Source organism: Podarcis bocagei (assembly GCF_964188305.1).
Source record: "Podarcis bocagei genome assembly, chromosome: 8".
Lineage (NCBI taxonomy): Eukaryota > Metazoa > Chordata > Lepidosauria > Squamata > Lacertidae > Podarcis > Podarcis bocagei.
The window spans coordinates 83,046,567-83,071,022 of NC_138133.1; the positions used below are offsets into that span (position 1 = coordinate 83,046,567).

Genomic DNA, 24,456 nt, shown 5'->3' on the forward strand with positions numbered 1-24,456 from the left:
GAGGCAGGGGGCCACGCCCCCTGCTGGGCGGTGCTCAGGCTCCCGACCACAACCACTCCCCTCTCTTTCAGGGAGGAGAGTCTTTCCTGCATTCTTCTCTTCCTCCTAAAGGTAAAGGTAAAGGAACCCCTGACAGTTAGGTCCAGTCGCAGATGATTCTGGGGTTGTGGCGCTCATCTCGCTTTACTGGCTGAGGGAGCCTGCGTACAGCTTCCGGGTCATGTGGCCACCATGACTAAGCCGCTTCTGGCGAACCAGAGCAGCACACGGAAACGCTGTTTACCTTCCCACCGGAGCGGTACCTATTTATCTACTTGCACTTCGTGCTTCTGAACTGCTCACCCCGTCGCAGGGATTCGAACCGCCAACCTTCTGATCAGCAAGCCCTAGGCTCTGTGGTTTAACCCACAGCACCACCCGCGTCCTATCTCTTTCTCCTACCTGGGGCTATTAGATCAATAGAGGCACTCTTCCAGAGATGGTGTCTATGGTCCCAGCCAGGGCTATTTTTTTCAGGGGGAACTCACAGGAACTCAGTCTCCAGTGGGCACCATTGCCATTCTAAGAGAATGAGGGAGGTGTTCATGGTGAGTTCTGGCCCCTCTTTTTTCTACAAAAATAGCACTGAAGGCCCCCTTCAAACTGTGGGATCTACAGAACTACATGATTTAGAGAGGAGTTAATCTGGCCCTGACACACAGGAACAATTTTTAAAAAATATGTATTAGATAGGAACGATCTGAACATGCCCACAATGTCCTTTCTGATGGTGCCACCTGAAGGTTACGGGTGTTTACTTGTGCACTGCTGTGATAAACTAGAATCCTCATCTTGCCTGTTCTGAGGGATGACAGATGCTGCTCATTCTTTGATTTGAAGCCTGCAGAAGAGAAAATATGAGGGGACCTTTGCTCTCCCCATTAAACAAGAACCCTGAACTGACATGAGTGATGCAAGTGCCGTCAAAGTAGAAGGCTGACAGAAAATTCTGGTCTCTGCCTGAGACAGACCCAGAATGGTGGGCATCTATTCTGAAGCAGACTTGGCAGTGTTTGCCCTGCTGTTCTATGAGTCTTAACACATGTGCAATGATCTTCACTGCTAGCTGTGTCGTTGAGAGTGGATGGTCATTAAGATGGTGGACATTAAGATTGTCCCCACCTGAAGTCTTATGGAGGATGCTGGAATTCAGAATGTTTGGGGGTGCTTTGATGGAAGTGTAGAATACAGCAGCGTTTCCCAACCTCATGCCCTCCAGATGTTTTGAATGACAGCTGTCACCAGCCCCAACCCACTTGCCAGATCTACTTCCCCAATCTTGCAACAGGGCCATATTGCACACTGATGAGACTGTGGTGATGGTGACCAGGAAATAACCTTTGCTTCTGGATAGCTCAGTTGGTTAGAGTGTAGTACTGATGGCGCCATGGTTACAGGTTTGATCCCCATATGGGACAGCTGCATATTCCTGCCTTGGACTAGATGGTTCTTAGGGTGTCTTCCAACTTTACAGGGCCTTCTTGGTAGTGGTGCCCACCCTGTGGAACACCCTCCTATCAGATGTCAAAGAAACAAACAAGTTTTGGAAGACATTTGACTTTTAGAAGACATCTGAAGGCAGCACTGTTTAGGGAAGCTGTTTAGGGAAGCCTGGCTTCAGCTGGGGAGGGCAGGATATAAATAAAATTTTATTATTTATTATTAATAATATTTTATGAATTATTGTATTTTAATATTTGGTGGAAGCCGCCCAGAGTGGCTGGAGAAACCCAGCCAGATTGGGGGGGGGGGTAATAAATAATAAATTATTGTTATTAATATTACTAAGGTTCTCTGATTCCCTGAAGTTGCACTCAGCTGAGCTGTTCTAGATGGAGAAAGGATTTGTGTGTTCAAGGGGCGATGTATTGGAAGAGAAGTCACCACTGCAAGGATTCCACACATTTTTCTTCCTGGTTACTCAGATCCAGCCTGATTTGCTGATGGCGGTTATAACAGAGTCTGACTGTGGTTGAATCTGAAGCAACCACTTCCAGAGGGATAAATTTGGCCTTGTTTTCTCTGAGGATGCTGACAAAATCCTTGAAACAGTGAAGGCTGGAACACTTTGCTGAGATCAATTGTCATCCCTGCTAGCCAAGGCCAGCTGAGCTGAGCTGCATCATGAAGCATGTGTTTGTGAGGGGGAGAGAATTCCTCATCACAAAAGGAAGGCGTTATTTCTAGGGATGCCTCAACACCTTCCGCAAGCACTGCACCAAGAAGGTTTTGGCCATTACATGGCAGGACTGAGTCTCAAACAAAGATGTGCTCTCCCATGCCCTTATTCCTGCATGGTCACACCCCTGTCTCAGAGACATCTATGGGGGCTTGGTCAAGTCCATAGAATGGAAGATTGCAGAATCCCCAGGGATGTGCCCTATGGGAAACTGGGAGGAGCACAGAGAGAAGAAACGCTAGGGTGCATCTGCAGCAGCACAACCAGATGCCTTCATCTGCCCCAGCTGCAACAAATAAAAATAAAAATAAAAATAAAAATAAAAATAAAAATAAAAATAAAAATAAAAATAAAAATAAAAATAAAAATAAAAATAAAAATAAAAATAATTTTTATTTATACCCCGCCCACCTCAGCCAAGGCCAGGCTCAGGGCGGCTAACAAGCAATAATAAAAACAAGTTGAATGAATACAACTTAAAAACAAGATTAAAATACAACATTAAAATATTGAAACATTAAAATATTAAAATGCAGCCTCATCACAGGAGGAGAAAGGAAAAAGAAAGAGGGGGAGGGAATCAAATTGGCTCCAAGCCAAATGCCAGGCAGAACAACTCTGTCTTACAGGCCCTGCGGAAAGAAATCAGATCCTGCAGGGCCCTGGTCTCATGAGGCAGAGTGTTCCACCAGGCTGGAGCCAGTGTTGATAAGGCCCTGGCTCTGGTTGAGGCTAATCTAACTCCCTTAGGGCCTGGGACCACTATTTATGGACCTTGAGGCTCTCCGTGGGGCATACCAGGAGAGGCAGTCCCGTAGGTACGAGGGTCCTAGGCTGTGAAGGGCTTTAAAGGTCAAAACCAGCCCCTTAAATCTGACCCTGTACTCCACCGGGAGCCAGTGCAGCTCCAAAACATGTTTCTCCAGTGTCGGCCTCTACAGCCACAGCAGGCGCTGTAATTCTCCAATGGTTTGACTTCATGCCTGAAGGTGCACTCCTTCATCGTCTCCCAAGACAGACGGATGCCAACAGCAAGAAACCAATGCCCCCCAAAGTAAGTGCCCCCCCATTTGATTCCCGGCAGTTGGGATCAGATCAGTGTGTTGTTTATGGATCAAGGTCTCTCCATTCCAGACTGAATTTGCACAAGAAGCAAAAGCATATTTCTGTTTCTGCTGGAAAATAAATCCCCATGTCCTTTGTGCATCAGATGTCCCAGCACTTGTTTCCAGACAGCACATCCTTACATCACCGAGGTACCTGTTTGAACAGGACCTCGCTTGGATCTTTTAGCTCTGGTGTCTATACCATGAAAGATATTTTGCTTGTCTACCCATGTGACTACATGTGTGTGTCTCTGCACACACACACACACACACACACAGAGAGAGAGAGAGAGAGAGAGAGAGAGAGAGAGAGAGAGAGAGAGAGAAACGGTAGCCGTGGGGGATATCTTTCATACTACCACATATCTGCTGCCTTGTTGTGCTGTTATTTGCCCAAAGGCACATGCCTTTCTGGTGTCATTACCGAGACTTCAGACTTCAGATTACCGTATCAAGTCTGCTGCATCTGCAATCCTTCTTCATCTTTGGTACGCGCACACTGAGATTGCAAAAGCCAATTCAGATTGCAGCAAACTGCTTACAAGAGCCGTGAGCGTAATGATATTTATTTGCCACTGTTAAAATGTAAGAATAGACGTTCTGTTTGCTGTGTTTCTATGCCCCATTTAGATTCATCGAATTGTGAAGTTGGAAGGGACCCTGAGGATCATCTAGTGCAGGGGTCAGCAATGTTTTTGTGGCTTGGGCCGGTTCACGGTCCCACAGATGCCCCGGTGGGCCGGAGTGTGTGTGCACGCATGCACTCATGCGCAAACGCTATTGCCGGCGCTCCTTCCGGCCCGGAGGAGGCGTGCACAGCTTCCCATTGGCTGCAGGAGCTTCCCCTAGAAAAATAGCAGTGTCCCAAACCATTAATTCAATTGGGCTTCTGCACACCAAACTTTGCAGAGGACCAGGGTGCAGTAAAACATTTTTTGAGCTGCGTACAGGGAACTGTCCAGTTAGTGCTGGTCCACGACAGGGCCTTTTCGGTGGTTGTTCCCTAGTTGTGAAGAGCCATCCCTAGTGATGTGTGCCTGTCTCCATTGTTACATTCAGGAGGAATTTGAAAACCTGTTTACACCAGGCATTTGGTGCCTGAAGCATACTGTTCCGGGCCACCTTGAGCTCATGGGATGGGAGTGTTTTTAATTCAAATTGTTTTTAGACTGTTTTAATCAGCTTCAGAATATTTTTGCTTTGTTTTTGCCTTTAAATTGTATATCTTCAAATATCTCCAGGGCTGTCACGTGGAAGATGGAACAAGCTTGTTTTCTCCTACTCTGGAGGGTAGGACTCACACCAATGGCTCCAAGCTCCAAGCAAGGAGATTCTGACTAAACATCAGGAAGAACTTTCTGAAGGTAAGAGCAGATTGAAAGTGTAACAGGCTACCACAAGAGGTGTGCAACATAGCACATACTGTCCAAGGCGATGGTGACCTGGGGAGGGTTTTGGTACAGAAGAAAGCAGTGAGGAGGATGGGAAGAAAAAGATCTCCCGAGTCTTCAGGTTGTTAGAACTCATTGAGTAGGGCTCTCCTGTCATGCCCTGTCCTATCTCCCTCCCCAAATTTAAAAGCTTGACGTGATCAGATACAGGATAGTGGAGAAACTGCTGGATAAACTGTCATGTACATTTAATCTCCTCCTATCACATATTCTGTCTGCTATGCCCTGTGTTACGCTTCTGAGACAGCTTCCCAACAGGAAAGTGTGGTAGCTCAGTGGTAGAGCATCTACTATGGATGTAGAGGGTTCAGTCACCAGTATCTCCAGGTAGGGATGAAATCCTGTCTGAAATCCCAGAGACTGGCTGCCAGTCAGAGTGCACAGTACTGAGCCAGATAAACCAATGGTCTGGCTCAGTATAAGGAAGCTCCCTCCATTCCTTTTGACAAGGGTCAAAAGTTTCAACTCTTGGAGAGCTCTTTGGCTATCACAGTTAACAAAACTGAAGAGTTTTCTTCCACTTCCCTTTATTTTCTCAGTACAGTCAAACCTCGGTTGTTGAACATAATCCGTTCCAGAAGACCGTTCGACTTCTGAAACATTTGACAACTGAGGCACGGCTTCCAACTGGTTGCAAGAGCTTCTTGCACCCAAGTGGAAGCCGTGTCAGACATTCAGGTTCCAAAAAACATTTTAAAAAATGGAGCATTTTTGGCTTTCGGGAGCTGAAAGGTTCGAAAATGGAGTCATTCAAGAGGTTTGACTGTAATGAAGCAATTCAAGCAAAACTGGGCAGGTAAAAACCAAGAATAAAGCAACACAGGTTTGATTGTTCTGCAATAAAAATAAAAGTTTTTACAGAGCAGTGGACTCTCCTTCCTTGAATGTTTTTAAGCAGAGACTGGAAGGCTATCTGTCATAGATACTTCAGTTGAGATTCCTGCATTGCAGGCGGTTGGACTAGATGACTCTGAGTTTCCCTTTCAGCTCTGCAGTTCTATGATCTGTTTGCCACCCCGGGCTCCTTGGGGAGCAAGGGCGGGATACAAATTCGATAAATAAACAGCAGAGCAGAGAAAATCAGAGCCAGGTTGTATGGCTCACTCCCTTTCAGTTTCCTAGACAGAGTCAAATGAGACATCTGAGTGGGACGAGAAACGCAGGTGCTTCTCCTATCAAGTTTTCCAGGCCCTGGAGGAACAGAGGGAACATTTGCTATTTGCCTTATTAATCACAGAATGCTGCGTTGTTTTATGCCAAGACAGGAAAACACTAAATCTGCAGATGGAAGCAGAAAGGAAGTTGGCTGCAGTGAGAATTCTGATGGTATGGTTACATCTATTTCATTGGGGAGGGGGAAGTCCCACATTTCAGGGATGGAAAAACCCCCAAACTGCTGACTCCAGGAACACAAGAACAAAATATCACCCTTGCCCATCTTCCTACTAATGCCAAAAGGATTAATGATGCCAATTCTCCCCCCCCCCCTTTTGGGGGCTCTTTCGCCTTTTAGAGGTGTGTGACAAGTGACTGAATTGTCTTCCTCCATTCCATCATAAGACCATCAAGAGAGAGGTATTCATTGCTTAGGTACTGAAGAGGGTTTGTGATGGATCTGCAATTGCTGCAAATCTTTGTCTGGAGACCATTGACCGCAAGGGCTTGTGGTTGGAGCTTTTCCTGGTGTTGCCTTAGCTCTGCACCTTTACTCTGTCAGTTTTCAAATTGTGAGGGAGAAAGAACATTCTCCCACTCGACCTTTCTTTAAAAATAAGTTGCATTCAAGAAATTGGATCTTCTGGGAGAAGTATCTTTCGATAATATCATCTCTGAGTTGGCTGACAAGAAAGGTAGACAAAAGATGACAAGATAACTTCAAAAATATTCTGAATGTCATTTGTCATTGTGTGTAAAAATATTTCATTTAGTCACAAAATCTTAACATATGGCTTTAAAAATAATAATAATACATGCATACTTATCCTCCGCCCCCCAGCTGAGCAGAAAAGTGAAACTGACAAAAGGTGCTGTGAGAAGAAGAGTAGTTTGGATTTGATATCCCACTTTATCACTACTCCTTTCCCTTCCTCTCCCACAACTTCCTCTCCCACATCTGAAGAAGTGTGCATGCACACGAAAGCTTATACCAAGAACTAACTTAGTTGGTCTTTAAGGTGCTACAGGAAGGAATTTTTTTATTCTCCCACAACAAACACTCTGTGAGGTGAGTGAGGCTGAGAGACTTCAAAGAAGTGTGACTGGCCCAAGGTCACCCAGCAGCTGCATGTGGAGGAGCGGAGACGCGAACCTTGTCCCCCAGATTACGAGTCTATCGCTCTTAACCACTACACCACACTGGTGGACTTGACCTTAAATGAACATTTTACCCAGGTCTTCTCAGTGTCTTAAAATACCCCTGGTAGTGTTGCATAGCGGTGAGAGTAATGGACTCAGAGCAAGGAGACCTGCATGCCAGATTCCCCTAAATTCCAGATAGGTGTTAGAATTTAATCAACCCTCCTGAATCCATGGACCCAGCAGGGATTCAAATGCCAGAATAGCCAGGTCAGCCTGATAATGGCCACCAAGCATGAGACATTAACTTAACCCCTTCCAGCTCTGAGTTAGTTAGCAGGACAAAGGCTCAAGCTGTAAGGTGAATGGTTGTTTGTGATTGCAGTTGGCTGGGATGTGAGCTTGGGGGGAAAATATGGCGTCTGTAAACTGCAGCAAGCAGAAGCAGACGGACAGAGGACCATGGCTGATTTCTGCCAGCATCCAAGACTAAGACCATGGGAGAAGCAACAGCCTCTTGGAGTTTAATGCTGTGAGCCACTCCATCAGAGGCTCAGGTTGTAGGTATGTGATGAATAAGCCATATATCATAAAGACACCACAGTCTCAGCTGTGCCGCATTTCCAAAAGGAAACACGGACAAGTGCCTGGACCCCTGGAATCTCCACCGCTCAGAGACTGGGATGGCGTGTAAAAACAGAATATGCAAAGGAGAACTTGTTGATCCAGCTGAAAGTCTGTCTAGTCCAACGTAGAGCAGAGAGAAAGTGGCCCCCTCAACTTTTCTGCCCCATTTGCAGGTGGATAAAAATATGTGTCGAGGGGAGAGCATTTCATGGAACGTTCTCTTGGGGAGGCAGTATCCAGAATATTATTTCCAATACATTATGTCCCTTTCCCAGCAGTAGGCAACCAGTGTCAGGCTGCTGCCAGCAACTCCCACTGCCGATTGCCCAGGAACGTACAAAGAGAAGGACTGTTCTTACCATCCGCTTTTTATTTAGTATTTACAGAGAGAGGCTATAAAACCCAGCCTCTTGGATAATGACGTTGTCCTGAGTGAATCTCCACCCCTCCCCCGTCTCTTCCACTTCCTCATTTGTCACTCTCATTGTCTCCTCTAGGGGTGTTGCAATGTGCTCTCTGTCTTTGAGCTCTTTGCTCTCCTACTTTTAAGGCTCACCAGGTTCTGGGAGATGGAGGAATGCTTTCAAATGACAGTGTCAGCTGGTTGTTGTTCCAGCCCTGCCATGATTTCCCAGTTTCCCCCTCTCATTTGTTTCTGAGAGGCTACCTCCCTTAAATCCCTGTTGTAATTCTGAACTGTCTTTCTCTTCTCTGGAAGGGTCAGGCTGGGGAGTCGGTCCCCACCATTCCTCCTCTGCCCAGTCCCTGACAGCCAGATGCTTCTGGGAAGTTGAAATGCAAAACAGGGAGCTGGGAGGAGTCAAATGGCTTAACCTCTTTCCACCCTAGATGTATTGTAGCTCAAAATCACTGTCACCGTCCGGTTCACGGGCAATCGAAGTCCCGGCAGGTGATGTCAGGACCGGGGGCATGATGGTGGGGTGGGAGCAGGAACAGGGGTCCAGCAGCCAGGAGTCAGGAAGCCAGGAGTCTGAGGGTCAGAGAGCCGGGAGTCAAGAAGCCAAGGGTCCGAGGATCAAGAAGCCAAGGTTCAAGGATCAGGAAGCAAGAAGCCAAACGTAGCAAGGCAGGAAGCGTGTTGCTGTGGCAAAAAGCCGAAGGCAAATGCTGACCTTATATCCCTTCCCAGCCCAGCTCTTGCCACCAGGTGCTGTGAGTTACCAATCGGCCTCACCTGTGAGGCCGCGCCTTGCCTCTCCAGAACAAACTCAGGAAGGCCCCAGTCCTGCAAAGTCCTATTGGTCACAGGGCCTGGCACACCTGACAATCACCTTGCCCAAACTTCTGTTTTGGCCTGGCTAGGGAGTGTCAGGGATGGTGGTGATTGGTGGCAAGTGGCAAGATGGAATTCTAGGAGCATAATCTGCAGATATGAGTCTGTGTGTACACATACACACGATGCGTATTTTAAAAGAGGTCACGTGGAACATGTGTACTCTGTATCCACAGGGCCTCTTTTAAAGGACTCACCCTATATATTGCATTTAATTTAATTCAATTTAATTTATTGCAATTATACCCCACTGTTTTCCTCCAAGGTTCTCCCACTCTTCATTTAATAGCCACTACAATCCCGGCTCAGGGTCACCCATAGCCAAGTGGAGATGTGGAGCCTGGTCTCCCAGGTGGCTCAGACAGGGGAAGAACCAAGTGGCCTCTCTCTGTACACCCTTCCAAGGCCAATTTTAAAATTAAAAGGAACAGGAAGGGGACCCATCGCAGAATTTGCAGCTAGAGCCTGTGAATGTGACCCGCAGAGCCTCTCCTCATTATTTGTTGCATTCCAGCCAACACTATGGCTTAGAGATTGCAAGTTTCTGCTGGGGAAATCATTTATTCCATATATACACAAGTGGAGAATTCCAGATCGCTTGTACTTCATCTTTGCAAGCTCTTTGGACTTGCCAGCAATCAGTCACTTCAAATGCTTCCAAAGCTCACTCGGCAATTAATTGCCAAGAGTTGATCAGGCTTGAAAGTGATTGTGCCCAGAGAAAAATGAATGGGATGGAAAATGCACTTAATTACAACTGTCAGCGTCAGAACAGAGACTGACAGCCCACCTTCTCCGCAGGGATAGCGGTTACAGCTCTTGAGCATCATCTGCATGTAAGAAGTAGGATTGAGGCTGTTTCAAAGAAGCCTACCAAACACCGAGCACTGCCACCCCTCCACATGAAGCTATGGATGATCATGACAGTGTAGTTTGGGGATTTTGCACATTTCCCAAAGAATGTGCATAATCAGCAGTGGATGCCAGAGAATGTGAATTGATCATAGAGTTCTCACACATGCAAAACATCTGTGAAAACGCCACCAAAATGGCTGCGGTTAGATCTCACACAACTCCCGTTTTCAAACAGCTGCACTGGTTGCCATGTTGTTTCTTGGCACAAATCAATGTTTAACACCCTAAATGGCTCAGGTCCCAAATAACGTCCCTACAGAAAGACTGGCAGAGGGGGCCCTCTTAGTTGGCACCTCCCTCTTACAGCTTTCATGAATGTTGAAGACACAGACTGGGCACCACTACTGAGAAAGCTCTCTGCCTGTTTGCCTGTAACCTCACTTCTCTCAATGTGGGAACCACCAGAAGGCCTTCAGAGGCTGACCTTGTCAGGAGTTCAGCCTACACTCGAGTAGGACTCTGGCAGAGACACATGCCCGCCTGGCATGTTTTCCCCCTCCTGGTCTTTCGTTCGGGAGCTTCAAAAGCTTCCTTCAGCCCAAACATCACAGCAACCGATGCCAGACATCGGCACACTTAGCGATCCGCAGAATCTTTGCAGCTTGCATAACAGACCTCAGCAACTCAGCATTTTGGCTAATCTACTTTATTTACATATGAACACACACGGAGCACTGCAACATGGCTCCCTCTCTCTCTAGCATCAGACAGCAAAGGAAAAAAGAACAAAGGACAATAGTCCCACTTCATGGAACACAGTAACACAAACATCCTGTCTCCGTCACTTCCCACTCTGTGGAGTCAAAACATACACTGTCATGCGATAGACAAAAACCCCATGATGGCAATCATGGAGCAGGAATTCTAACAGGCCTCAGTGTCCAGGCTGACCAATGGGGCTCCTTCAGGTATACAGGGCTGAGGCCCTTTGGAGCTTTAAAAATCAGGGGCGTAGCTAGCCGCTCCGGCAGCCGGATTGGCAGGGATGGGGCAAGCTGCCCACAGGGGCACCACAGTGATTCACAGCAATTCTCCCGGGGGTGGCTGCGCGGCAAGCTGCCCATGGAGTCCGCCTGGCAGATAAGCCCCAGGCTGCCATTTCATGCAGCGCAGGGCCCAAGCCACCGTGTCACTCCCAGGAAAGAGGCATGGCTCAGGTGCGCTGCAGGCCAGGCCCTGCAGTAAGTGCCGCACCCCCCCCATGGTATGCTATTTTGACACCCCCTCAGGGATGACACCTGGGTCGGACCACCCCCCTCACCCCCCTTCCTATGCCCCTGTTAAAAGGCAGCACCAACACTTTGAATTGTGTCCCAAAATGTACTGGGAGCCAACGTACAGTGGTGCCCCACAAGACGAATGCCTCGCAAGACAGAAAACCCGCTAGACGAAAGGGTTTTCCGTTTTTGAGCTGCTTCGCAAGACGATTTTCCCTATGGGCTTGCTTTGCAAGATGAAAATGTCTTGCAAGTGTTCCGATTTTTTTCCGCTCCCCCCCTTTTTCTAAGCCGCTAAGCCGCTAATAGCCTTTTAGCCGCTAATCCTTTAATAGCCGCTAAGCCTTTAATAGCCGCTAAACCGCTAATAGCGCTAATCCGCTAATAGGATTGCTTCGCAAGACGAAAAAACTGCTAGACAAAGAGACTCGAGGAACGGATTAATTTCGTCTTGAGAGGCACCACTGTAGATCATTTAGGACGGTGTTATATAGTCCCAGCGGCCGCTCCCTGTCACCAGTCTAGCTTCTGCATTCTGGATTGGTTGTAGTTTCCGGGTCACCTTCAAAGGTAGCCCCACATAGAGTGCATTGCAGTAGTCTAAGAGGGAGATAACCAGAGCATGCACCACTCTGGCGAGACAGTTTGTGGGCAGGTAGGGTCTCAGCCAGCATATCAGATGGAGCTGGTAGACAGCTGCCTTGGATGCAGAATTAACCTGTGCCTCCACGGACAGCTGTGAGTACAAAATGACCCCCAGGCTGTGCACCTGCCTTAGAAGCTTTTTCCGACTGGCAACGCAGCACTGCTGTCACGCAGGAGAAAAAGCTTTGCTAATCACCCGAAGCTTCCCCGCTTAGATGTCTCCACACTGCTGTTTATGGTGCACCATGAGGACGCGAGCTGCTCGGCGTTTTTCTGGAGGCTGTTGCTTAATCACATCGCTGCTTCAGGGCAGGGTGAAAAGGTGAAACCCCGGAAGAACTGGGACACTGTTTTTCTCATACCTTTTGGGGGGAATTTACTATCTAATGCTAACAGATCTAGGTCACACACACCCCTTTCCCGGCCGCCACTCCATTCTCCATTCCTGCATAATCTTTGTTTTCAGAATCCTGGGGGTTTACTTGAAAGGTCTTTGCTCGCTTTTATCTATAAAGGGATGTGCATCCAAATCGGAGCATCTCCACACAGTGGATGGCATAGAGTGTTGCAAGAAGCCTTTTGTCTCATCTCCCTTCCCTGTGCCCTGGGAAGAAGAGACGAGCCCCCCGATCAAACACACTGGCATAAACATCAAAACCCACTACATGATAGGATGATGACAGCAGCTCCATCCTCACCTGTCTCTCACTGCCACCATCAGCTATCATCCCATCAGAAGTTGCGGAGCAAGGCACTTTTCCCTCGGAGGAGTTGTCAGCCCACATCCTGGACTCTAAGAACTCGGGGTTTGATCAAAGGCAGAAGCTGAGTTTGCATTGCTATCCAGCGCCTTGCAAGAAATGGAGCCCCCCCCACCCCCATGGCGTGACAACTACCTGAAAAGCTTACGTCTGCCCCTTTAAATGTACGATCATCTCCCTGCAATCTTGCAGAAGGGCGTGCAATTTTATGTTGCTTCACCTTTCTGCTGCTGATGATCCTGTCAGGGGCAAAATATAGGGGTACCTCAGGTTACAGACCTGTAACCTGTAAATATAGTGGTGCTTCAGGTTACAGACTCCGCTAACCCAGAAATAGTAACTCGGCGGCAGCAGGGGGCCCCATTAGCTAAAGTGGTACATCAGGTTAAGAACAGTTTCAGGTTAAGAACGGACCTCCAGAACGAATTAAGTTCTTAATCCGAGGTACCACTGTATTAAGCAGGACATGGAAATGCTACTCTCCCAAAGCCAGGAAACCCAGCTTAATGTCCTCTCAACCCTCCACCCTCAGCTTCTGAAGTTTTATCATGCATTCATTGCATCCTTTCCTGTCTACCTTTGCAGCTCCAAGGACTAGAAAACTGTTTACAGTGGTACCTCGGGTTACATACGCTTCAGGTTACATACGCTTCAGGTTACAGACTCTGCTAATCCAGAAATAGTACCTCGGGTTAAGAACTTTGCTTCAGGATGAGAACAGAAATCATGTGGTGGCAGTGGGAGGCCCCATTAGCTAAAGTGGTGCTTCAAGTTAAGAACAGTTTCAGGTTAAGAACGGACCTCCAGAATGAATTAAGTACTTAACCCGAGGTACCACTGTACTTGTTTATAAAAAGAGGGAGAAGGGCGGGGGGGGGGAGAGAGATTCTCAGAATACAGACTAATAATATCAAATGCCAGTGTTACAATAAGATCCTGTGAAGTTAATGAACATAACTACTGCTCAGTCGGCAGAGCGTGAGACCCTTAATCTCAAGGCTGTGGGTTCAAGCCCCGCATTTGGCAAAAAGACTCCTGCATTTCAGGGGGTTGGACTAGATGACCCTCAGGGTCCCTTCCAACTCTACAATTCTGTGGTTCTGTTTCAGATTCATTAACTTTGTTGGGTCTACTCTAGCATCAGCTGCAACCTATGGAACTGTATGCCCATTACCAAACTCTGCATTTGTAAACCTCGGAGGCACAGAGCATGTGCAGAGTGCACTGGGTTGTCTTTTGGGGGAGTTGGCGGGGGGACAAAAACAAAGCAGAAATGAAAAACCCCTAAATCTTCATAGCGTATTGTGATAGTTACATGAAATTTCTCAAAACTTCAAATGCTCAAAATGTAGCCTTTGGTTGTAATTAGAATCCTGAGCCAGGCTCCAGTTCAGTGCATGTATCTGTGTCGTAGAGGTAAAGGTAAAGGTAAAGGGACTGCTGACCGTTAGGTCCAGTTGTGGTCGACTCTGGTGTTGTGGTGCTCATCTCGCTTTATTGGCTGAGGGAGCTGGCGTACAGCTTCCAGGTCATGTGGCTAGCATGACTAAGCCGCTTCTGGCGAACCAGAGCAGCGCACGGAAACGCCGTTTACCTTCCCGCCGGAGCGGTACCTACTTATCTACTTGCACTTTGACGTGCTTTTGAACTGCTAGGTTGGCAGGAGCAGGGAACGAGCAATGGGAGCTCACTCCGTCACGGGGATTCGGACCGCCGACCTTCTGATCGGCAAGTCCTAGGCTCTGTGGTTAACCCACAGCGCCACCCGCGTCCCACGTTTTGTAGAGAGGGGGTCTTAAATTAAGATGAATTGCCTCCCCAGAGGCTAACAAGACCTTTGCAGAACATCCCCACACTCGAGTCCTTAACTTTCCAAGACTACTCCATTGTCTTGAAACTAGAATTTTATTCAGGAAAGCCTCTCTGTTTTCATATAGACCACGATGACAAATCTTTTGTGCAAAGCATTTTTCCGAGACCCGCATTCCACTTTATAAAACTAAAAAGTTGACAAATTGCCTTCCTCTTCAAGCCAAGCACTGAGTGGGATTCTTCTGGCTGATATATTGCTCAGCCCCATTGAAGAAACTTTGCATCTTGATCCTGGGCTCTTTATAACTTCCTAAATGTAAGGTAACAATTTGCCAGGTATTCCAAATCATCTGCAAAGATGACATTGTACCCATCTTAGCTGCTTCCTTGACTCTTTGTTTATTACCTGGCCCTGGCTTAAAAGCTCGAGGCTGTATAAAAATGTCACGGCTACTTAATTCTAAGGCTGCTATGATAAGATAAGTTGACTGCTTTTATATTAAAATGCATCATGTCACTTTACAAAGAGAGGATGTAAACACTCTCTTTAAGAAGGCTGGAGAAATCTCTCCGTGTTTAACTTTAGCACAACCTTATAGGATGCTGAATTGGTAGAACTGTGCACTTTCTTTAAAAATCCACTAGGCACTCAAGAACAGATCCATTTCCCTACTAAAAAGGTCAGATTGTATCTCAATCGATATTATAGATCTTTTAAAGAATCACTACTTTCTGGTTTTGCCCAAACAAACAAACAAGCAAGCAAACTCCACATTAGGAGTCATGTTAGGTTATTCTTCAGTTGCTTTTAAAAGTGTAGAAATGCTGCCCTAGATCATATTGGGGAAAGCAAAATGTGGGGTAGAGCCATTCCTAATAGCTCTCAGTGGAAGACTTGGGTTGCTGCAGCTTGGAGCTTTTTCAACCTGACGTAGTTTTGTTCATTTAATGTGAAAGTCAAGAATAAGAATCCATACCCTCCAACATTCCTCTGCTGAAAATTGTGATGTATATCTGTTGGTGCTACGCTCTCACGAATGCTAACTCTCACTAATGTGTGGCACCACTGCAAACACCAGCTCATCTCCTTCTGGCAGCGCTACAGGGAGGGAATGGGACATTCTGGGATCAAATCAGATGGCTTCTGTAATTCTGGAATAGCGTGTTCTCCTTCATGGAGAGCACGGGTTGCGGTGGGGGCCGACAAGACACTCCAAAGATCGTTAAGAGTCGTCAACAGGCTCATCTCACCTATCTGCCAATCTCCCATTCCCACCACCCTTCTGAGTTATACCCCTCCCCACCTTCTCACTATATAGAAGGATCTGGCAACTTCTGTTTCAGTGTATCTGAAGAAGTGTGCATGCACACGAAAGCTCATACCAAGAACTAACTTAGTTGGTCTTTAAGGTGCTACTGGAAGGAATTTTTTTATTTTGTCCAAAGATTGAGATTTTGAGGCGGGCTAATTGATCTTTGGCCATTGTTGTGATTGGGCTTCCCTTGTTGTTGGGATGAAGTTAATGTTGCCATTTTGTGATTGACTGCCAGAAATGTTAAAACTCTCTGCACGAAGCGTAGAGCTTCCTCTTTTCGCTCCATGCATTGGATTCCCTGTCCCCCCCCCACCTATATTTAGGGCTGTTCACGTTGACCTTGCTATGCCTGTCATGGGGTCGTCTGCTCTTGGGGCAGGGGCCCGGTAGGAATTTTGTCCACTTGGCTGATTGGCTGGTGCCATTTGGTTTTTGCTTACTGCGTAGCAAACCATCACAACTTGTAAGGTTGGCAGTTAGGCATTGGTTTATGGTTTGGTTGGTTGAGGGGCATGGATTGGCTGTGCCTGCCCCTCTAATGCTGCTGCTGCAAGGGATTCCGTTAAAGGAATACAGGGGCTCACCATTGCTTTTGTCCGAACCCTGTCAAGGGGCTAGGGCCAAGCAAGAGCCCCTGGTTGCATTTGGGGAGGGCTGAGGGCAGGTTCCCTGCTCCGTTGCTATCCCCAAAATGTATTTCCCTTTTCTGACTTTCGCAGCCTTGTGAAATTGACCGGGGGCAGATAGTTGCAACCAATGCCTAAGCAACCACTCACATGTTTGTATTTTAACAAAGTTGTGGCCAAAATGATGCCAAAAACCTTAAACAAAAGTTCTGTGTGATGTGCGAATTATTTGGGGTGCCTTGGGGACCTCGACACGCAAATCCTGGGAAAACTGAAGGGTATGCAAAACACAGCCTTCATTTGAGAGTTTATATCTCTCAACAGTTTCATTCAATAGAGCACTTGGGGGAAATTGAACACAGGCCTTTTCTTCCCTGCTCCAATTATTTAGGAACATGGAAATCTACTTAGACTTAAGTGGAATCTAGACACATATAAAAATGCTTTTTTAAAAAGTTTTTTTTTATAAAACACATAGACTCACCTTTGGCATCTTGTGTCACATTGTACATTGCTCTTAAAACATTTTATTTGCAGCTCTATAACTGAGTCCTTAGTTAGGCTGTTGATCCCTATAGCTGAGTATTATCTACAGTCCAGGCAAGGAGCAGCTGGAAACTTTTTGGTGCCAGAGGCTAACCCAGAAATAGTACCTCGGTTAAGAACTTTGCTTCAGGATGAGAACAGAAATCACGCAGCAGCGGCACGGTGGCAGCAGGAGGCCCCATTAGCTAAAGTGGTGCTTCAGGTTAAGAACAGTTTCAGGTTAAGAACAGACCTCCAGAATGAATTAAGTTCTTAACCTGAGATACCACTGTATGTATATAAAGGTAAAGGGACCCCTGACAATTAGGTCCAGTTGTGGTCGACTCTGAGGTTGCGGCGCTCATCTCGCTTTACTGGCCGAGGGAGCCAGCGTACAGGTTCCGGGTCATGTGGCAAGCATGACTAAGCCGCTTCTGGCGAACCATAGCAGCGCACGGAAACGCTGTTTACCTTCCCGCCGGAGCGGTACCTATTTATCTACTTGCACTTTGATGTACTTTCGAACTGCTAGGTGGGCAGGAGCAGGGACCGAGCAACGGGAGTTCACCCCATTGCGGGGATTCGAACCGCCGACCTTCTGATTGGCAAGTCCTAGCGCTTCATGGGATATCACAAGACCATGCAAAGTTTGTTCTGAAAACATTTCTACTGCCTTTTGTGCACTCACATGGAGATATCTGCAAGCTGGCTTCTCTCCCGGCAGCGGGGCTCCTCGTGTATAAACCTTGTGATTCAAGTTTGGTGCCAGATGCCTTATAATATCAGCAGGGGCAGCTGAAAAGTTTTCCATCCCTAAAATGAAATTATGGAAAAAGAACACTGGGCGGGAGCCAGGAGTGGAATTTTTTGTGAACAAAGAAAATTGTGAGCTCGGTACTAATCACAAATTCCTGGGCTAAGCTGGTAAAGTTGATAGTGATTTTTTTATACCTTGAGATGGTGGAGCCCATAGTTTTTGACTATGTGTTGTTTCAAGAATTGTTTCTTTCTCTGGAGGAGAAACCAGAAGCCAAAACATCCCCCCCTTTGGAATAACCAGGCCCTGAACACCTTGGCTCCGCTCAAGCCAAGAAGGTTTGGCCTGAAATTCTTTCTATACCAAATTGGAACATTTTTGTAATGGGGTTGAAATGAAAGAACAACAGGATATGTCTCCAATATAGAGCTTCTTGTATTCATCTTCATTAAAGGGGGTTTGAATTATATGAATTGTTACACTAAGGGGCAATCCTATGGCAACATTGTGGGCTAACCAGCCTCATATAGCCAACATGCTTAAGTCTAATTTACACTTGAAGGGGTTAAAACCATAGAGTAAGCTGTCCTGCCAGACTTAGCTATGCCATGTCCCTGACATTGGGAGGAAATATGTAATCAAGCCTATTGTTCCTCCTCCAGTCTACCTGAAAAGCTCAGTAGGTGAAGAGGTTTGAGCTGGCTACTCCAGCTCAGCCATAATAATAATAATAATAATAATAATAATAATAATAATAATAATAATAATTTAAACACTGCCCTTTGTCTCAGTACAGTTCACAAGAGAACAATACAAGATTAAAGCACAAATAGTTAGAACAAAAACAAAAGAATAATACCGCCCCCATGGCTCTCTTGTGTTCCTATACCAATAATATAGGAACTTTCACTACTTTGTAACTAAGCTATGTTGTAATGCCTGTGCAACTTTTCTGACTGAGGTATGGAAAAGTGCATGAACCAGACCTTTGAAGAGTTTGTAAGTAAACCAAATTTCAACTTACCAAACCTGTGGTTTTTTCCTATGCTGAGGGAAGAAGGAAACTTTGGAAGGAACTTGGAAAGGCATCTTTTAAAGTTCTAACAGCCAATATTTCCATGTTTTACCTTGCTGCATATTTTGTGATTTCTTCAAGTCTCTGTTGGGGTTCTCTCCTAAAGAGTACCTGCACCAAACCTAGATTTTGGCATTCAGTGAATTTTCCTTTCTCTCTATATATTTTTTTGAACCAACAAAGATCCACTAGGATGAGCAGCTTAGGATGCAGTGGATTTCCAGCTCAGTCACTACTACATTCCCCAACCCAGCTCAGCCAAAGATATGCCATCATAACTTGCTCATCCCAGAGATATGGTTGGGGTGTGGCAGGGGCGGGACCAGAAGGCACGGGACTTGGGTTGGTGCTTAAGTCTGTTCTGCTTGATCACGTGACCTGGCAACCCAGCAAAGTACACTTCTTTTAGAGAATTGTTTTTCTTCTACCAGACTTAGAGCAGCAACAACAGCCCTTCTGCTGAACAGGGTTTGGATCTGATGTAACTTTTCACCAGCTTAACTTACACACCAGTTTGTTTTACGACAGCCTCTTGTGCACAGAACTGCTCTGGAACCCGTAACATAAAGTTTTAACAGTTATCTAAGAAATATTTGCCGTTAAGCATTCTTTGAAGAGAATTCCTGAATTTATTTTGGTTGTGTAACAAAAGAAAAACCTGGACAGAGTTCTGAGTTCAGATACTAAGGTTTGCAGAGCAACATGTGGCCCCAGAGTTATGAGGTTTCCCACCTGTGAGACATTGATATATTATTATATATAAAATATGTTTTATTTCATAAAAGGTATATACACTCGTACCTTGGAAGTTGAACAGAATCCGTTCCGGAAGTCCGTTCAACCTCCAAAACGTTTGAAAACCAAAGCACAGCTTCTGATTGGCTGCAAGAAGCTCTTGCAGCCAATTGGAAGCTGTGGAAGCCCTGTCGGATGTTCGGCTTCCAAAAATAGTTCACAAACTGGAACTGTTACTTCTGGGTTTGCAATGTTCAGGAGCCAAAACATTCAAGAACTAAGCTGTTTGAAAACCAAGGTACGACTGTACTGCGTGATTGCAAAAGAAACCTGAAAGCGTTTCACAAAAAGGATAAAACAATGAAATGATCAGTGAAAACTGTTAAAAGTAGCTATTAAGGACAACAATAAGCTAAAAACCGTGTGTGTTTGTGTTGCTGCAGGAGAACCAGGATTCATTAATCTCTCGTTCCAAAACCACTTACACTTTCTGCAGTTCATAAATCATATGCACATTTTCAAAAAAAAAATCCTACCTCTTCTGTTTTGTGGGAGAGTTTTCCAACTTCGTTTTGCCTCCCTTGCTTTGATTTCCTGGCACTATTTGCCCCGGTGGCATAAGGCGCAAGCATGTCTCCACCATTTGTACTTCAAGGGGGCCAGACTTTTCAGTATGTTATTTCTGGGCATTCCAGTCCCCTCCTTCAGATACGTTGCTGATCTGACTTATTCATTGCGTTCGGTACATGCCCCTGGCCATTTTGCTTGTGATGCTTATTCAAAACGAGAAGAATTTAAGACTGATACCAGGCAGCTGTAAAAATACTACTTGGAAGAGTGACTTAACATTCTGCAAGCACAGCTACGAAGACTGTGCAAAGCCTCTCTAGGTTAGCCCCGACCCAGCCAAGGCCAACCCAATGAACATCCAACCTGGGTCCTCAGATGTTGTTGGACTACAACTCTCATCATCTCAGACCGCTCGCCCTGCTAGCTATGGGTGATGGGAGTTGTAGAATTACTGAACTGTAGAGCTGGAAGGGACCTAAGGGCCATCTAGTCCAACCCCCTGCAACACAGCTATCTCAGCTAAAGCATCCATGACAGATGGCCACCCAACCTCTGCTTAAAAACCTCCAAGGAACGAGAGTCCTCCACCTCTCGTGGGAGTCTGTTCCGCTGCCAAACAGCTCTTACTGTCAGAAAGTTATTCCTGATGTTTTGTCGGAATCTCCTTTCTTGTAACTTGAAGCCATTAGTTTGGGTCCGACCCTCCAGAACAGGAGAAAACAAGCATGTTCCCTCTTCCATGTGACAGCCCTTAGGATATCTGAAGATGACCATCATATTGCCTCTCAGTCTCCTCTTCTGTATGCTAAACATACGGTGCCCAGCTCCTTCAAGCACTCATTGTAAGACTTGGTTTCCAGACCCTTGATCATCTTGGTTGCCCTTCTCTGCACACCTTTCAACTTGTCAACATCCTTCTTAAATTGTGGTGCCCAGAACTGGACACAGTATTCCAGGTGTGGTCTGACCAAAAACAGCTGGGGACCCAAAGCTGAGAAAGGCTGGTTTACTTGTACCCTATTCCCCTTCCGGACGTGGGTGGCACTGTGGGTTAAACTACAGAGCCTAGGACTTGCCAATCAGAAGGTCGGCGGTTCGAATCCCTGCGATGGGGTGAGCTCCCATTGTTCGGTCCCTGCTCCTGCCAACCTAGCAGTTCAAAAGCATGTCAAAGTGCAAGTAGATAAATAGGTACTGCTCCGGCGGGAAGGTAAACGACATTTCCATGCACTGCTCTGGTTCACCAGAAGCAGCTTAGTCATGCTGGCCACATGACCTGGAAGCTGTATTCCGGCTCCCTCAGCCAATAAAGCAAGATGAGCGCCGCAACCCCAGAGTCGTCCGCGACTGGACCTAATGGTCAGGGGTCCCTTTACCTTTATTCCCCTTCCAGAACTGCAGTTCCCAGAGCTTCCTCGAAAGAGGGATTGATTGCTAAACCACTCAGAGAATTGTAGCTCTGTGAGGGGAATAGGGGGGTCTCCTAGCAATTCCTAGCACCCATAAATACAGTTCCCATAATTCTTTGCAAGAAGCTATGACTGTTTAAAGTGGCATCATGGTGCTTTAAACATATGGTGCCAATGTGGTCTCAGTCTTTGCACTGTTGTGCTGTTTCGTATTTCAGCTTTCCATCCCTGACAGAAGGAGTTATGCAGGATTTTGGGCCCCAGCCAAGACATTTGCCTTTGCACCAAATGATCTCTACCACTGTTTCCCCTTCTTGATTTAAATCAGATGCGGGCAGTTCGAACCACACTTCAGGATATGAAGAGCAAGCTCTCCTGTGCACATAATTCTCCAGTAGCTCGAAAGGTAAAGGCATGATATTTCCCCTGAAACAAATAAAGAACATTGTAGGATCTGCGGGGGGAATCTATTCATCAAATTCTCAGGCAGTGAAATGATTAAGGAAAAGCATCGGGCAGCCACTGTGTCTCCCTGGCTCAGAACCCCTGCCATTTCTTTTGCCTTCATTATTTTCATAGTAGCTGCAATGGAAGGAAAGGTAACTGGGTGACAGGTTTGCAGTGATGAGCATTTGTAACCTGTGGAAGAAATCCTTATTTCTGGATCCATATGCAAAACATTTGTTATACTCAAGATCCAGCTCTCACCATCATGGTTTTTTGACATGAGACTACTGATGGGGAGAGGATCCAGAAGACACTTTTTAGAGGATGGCTAGCATGAAATGAACAATCTTGTACTAGTGGGGTGATGTGTGTGGCAACACTATTTCAGCCGGGTAGAAAATTGACCGGAAAAAACAATTAGTGTGATCGTTGTTGTTTAGTCGTTTAGTCGTGTCCGACTGTCAGGGAACTGACATCGGAGACCAGTAGAGAGAGAAGTCGCCCCGATAGTGCAGGAGAGGGAACCAGCAAGGAGAGAGAGAGGGTTTCCGAGGGGGAAGGAAATCAAGGTGACACCAAGAAGGCAGGAGGGGATGAGAAGCACTTTGGAGGGAAGGCTCAGGGACTCTTCCAGTGAGATCAGTGGGGAGAGTGCCGGACCACCACTGGGCACGCCTACTCTGCGCAGAAGGCTTCCGCGCAGAGAGGCTAGGCGGAGACTGGCTGTCAAGGAATTCTTATGTTGGAAAAAATTTAGGAAACACCCACTAACGGATTCTGCCAGCGACTGAAGCAGACGCACAGGAGTGCGCTTCAGTTAGGGAAAGGTTTAAACAACAAGCAGTTTAGGGAAGTCGGTGACTGACACACAAGCAACTACAATTCCCATTACACCGACTCTTCGTGACCCCATGGACCAGAGCATGCCAGGCACTCCTGTCTTCCACTGCCTCCCACAGTTTGGTCAAACTCATGCTGGTAGCTTTGAGAACACTGTCCAACCATCTCGTCCTCTGCCGTCCCCTTCTCCTTGTGCCCTCCATCTTTCCCAACATCAGGGTCTTTTCCAGGGAGTCTTCTCTTCTCATGAGGTGGCCAAAGTATTGGAGCCTCAGCTTCAGGATCTGTCCTTCCTGTGAGCACTCAGGGCTGATTTCCTTCAGAATGGATAGGTTTGATCTTCTTGCAGTCCATGGGACTCAAGAGTCTCCTCCAGCACCAGAATTCAAAAGCATCAATTCTTCAGCAATCAGCCTTTACTTACCCTTAAAAAAACACAACACCACCATTGCTTTCCCTGGGTGCTGCTACTATACATTTAAAAACAAAAACTGACCACTTAATCATCTTCTATTTTCATTAATCACATGGATGATCCCAACCAATCAGGAATCCATTTCGTTCATAGGAATCATGAGGTGGTATAGGCAATCAGGGTCAACTGAGACTGGGTGGCAGGTGTCTTGCCAAATGAAAGGTGGTTCTTTTAAAATGAGACTCAGAAGTAATACAAAACACAAGTGAGTGAGAAGATTAAATATTTCATTCTAAACAGCAAGCAATATATACATACCAAGCAAGCACCTCAATCTGCCACTTGGAAGCACTAAAGAAGTGGCAAAGTGACTCCCCAGGTAGCCTCAGTTCGCACGGCCCCATGGCTGTCAGTCCATGCATGAGCTTCTCTCTCAAACCCTCCCCAAAACCATCAAATTTATAGATAGCTAGCCCGTGTGACTTGCCTGACTGGCTACGTGCAGTCATACATTACTGGCTACATGTAGGTAATTCATTAGCCAGCATCTTCCAATTGCCTCACTTTCTCCAAACAACGTCCAACATCAAAGAAGGTTGTTGTTGTTTAGTTGTTTAGTCATGTCCGACTCTTCATGACCCCATGGACCAGAGCATGCCAGGCACTCCTCCAGCACCGTAATTCAAAAGCATCAAATTCTTCAGCGATCAGCCTTCTTTCTGGTCCAGCTCTCACTTCCATACATCACTACTGGGAAAACCATGGCTTTAACTATACAGACCTTTGTTGGCAAGGTGATGTCTCTGCTTTTTAAGATGCTATCTAGGCTTGTCACTTCCTCCCAACAGATTAGGACAGGGGTTGGCAAACTAAAGCCCGGGGGCCAGATGCAGCCCACCAGGCTCATTAATCCAGCCCGCGAACCTTGCAGACCCTGCCGCCTGCTCGGTCAGTCCCCGTGCTAGACTGGCACGGTGTGGAGGACTTGCAATGCAGGGACTGACTTCTGTGACACTGGCATGGCTTCGGATTGGCTGCAGGAAGCTCCTGCAGCCAATCCGAAGCTGCGGACACCTCTAGGCAACACCCCTTCCTTCCTGCTGAGGCGACCACGTATGGCCAAGAGCCGAGTGGGAGGAAGCGGCGGTGGCGGGGAGGATGCCTCCGATGCCCAGGCCAGCGGCATGGGCTCTGCACTCCACGAACCCCTGGCTGAGGCAGAGGACGACGCCGACACTGCCAAAGACAAGGCGGTGTCAGTGACTGTGGCGTGAGTGGCAGCAGAGGGGTCTTTTCAGGAGAGGGTGGGTCCAGCCCCCCACAAGGTCTGAGAGACAGTGGATCGGCCGCCTCCTGAAAAAGTTTGCTGACCTCTGGATTAGGACATTAAAGGCTGTTCT

General features: G+C 46.7%; 1 long non-coding RNA gene across 1 annotated transcript in view; it reads right to left on the reverse strand.

Moving 5' to 3' along the window:
• Positions 1-765: 765 nt before the first annotated feature.
• LOC308593148 overlaps positions 766-24,456 on the reverse strand; it is a 58,384-nt gene continuing 34,693 nt past the window's right edge. Inside the window, exon 3 of the long non-coding RNA XR_014010784.1 lies at positions 766-880. This is a non-coding gene — a long non-coding RNA (uncharacterized lncRNA). The remainder of the gene's footprint in view (positions 881-24,456) is intronic.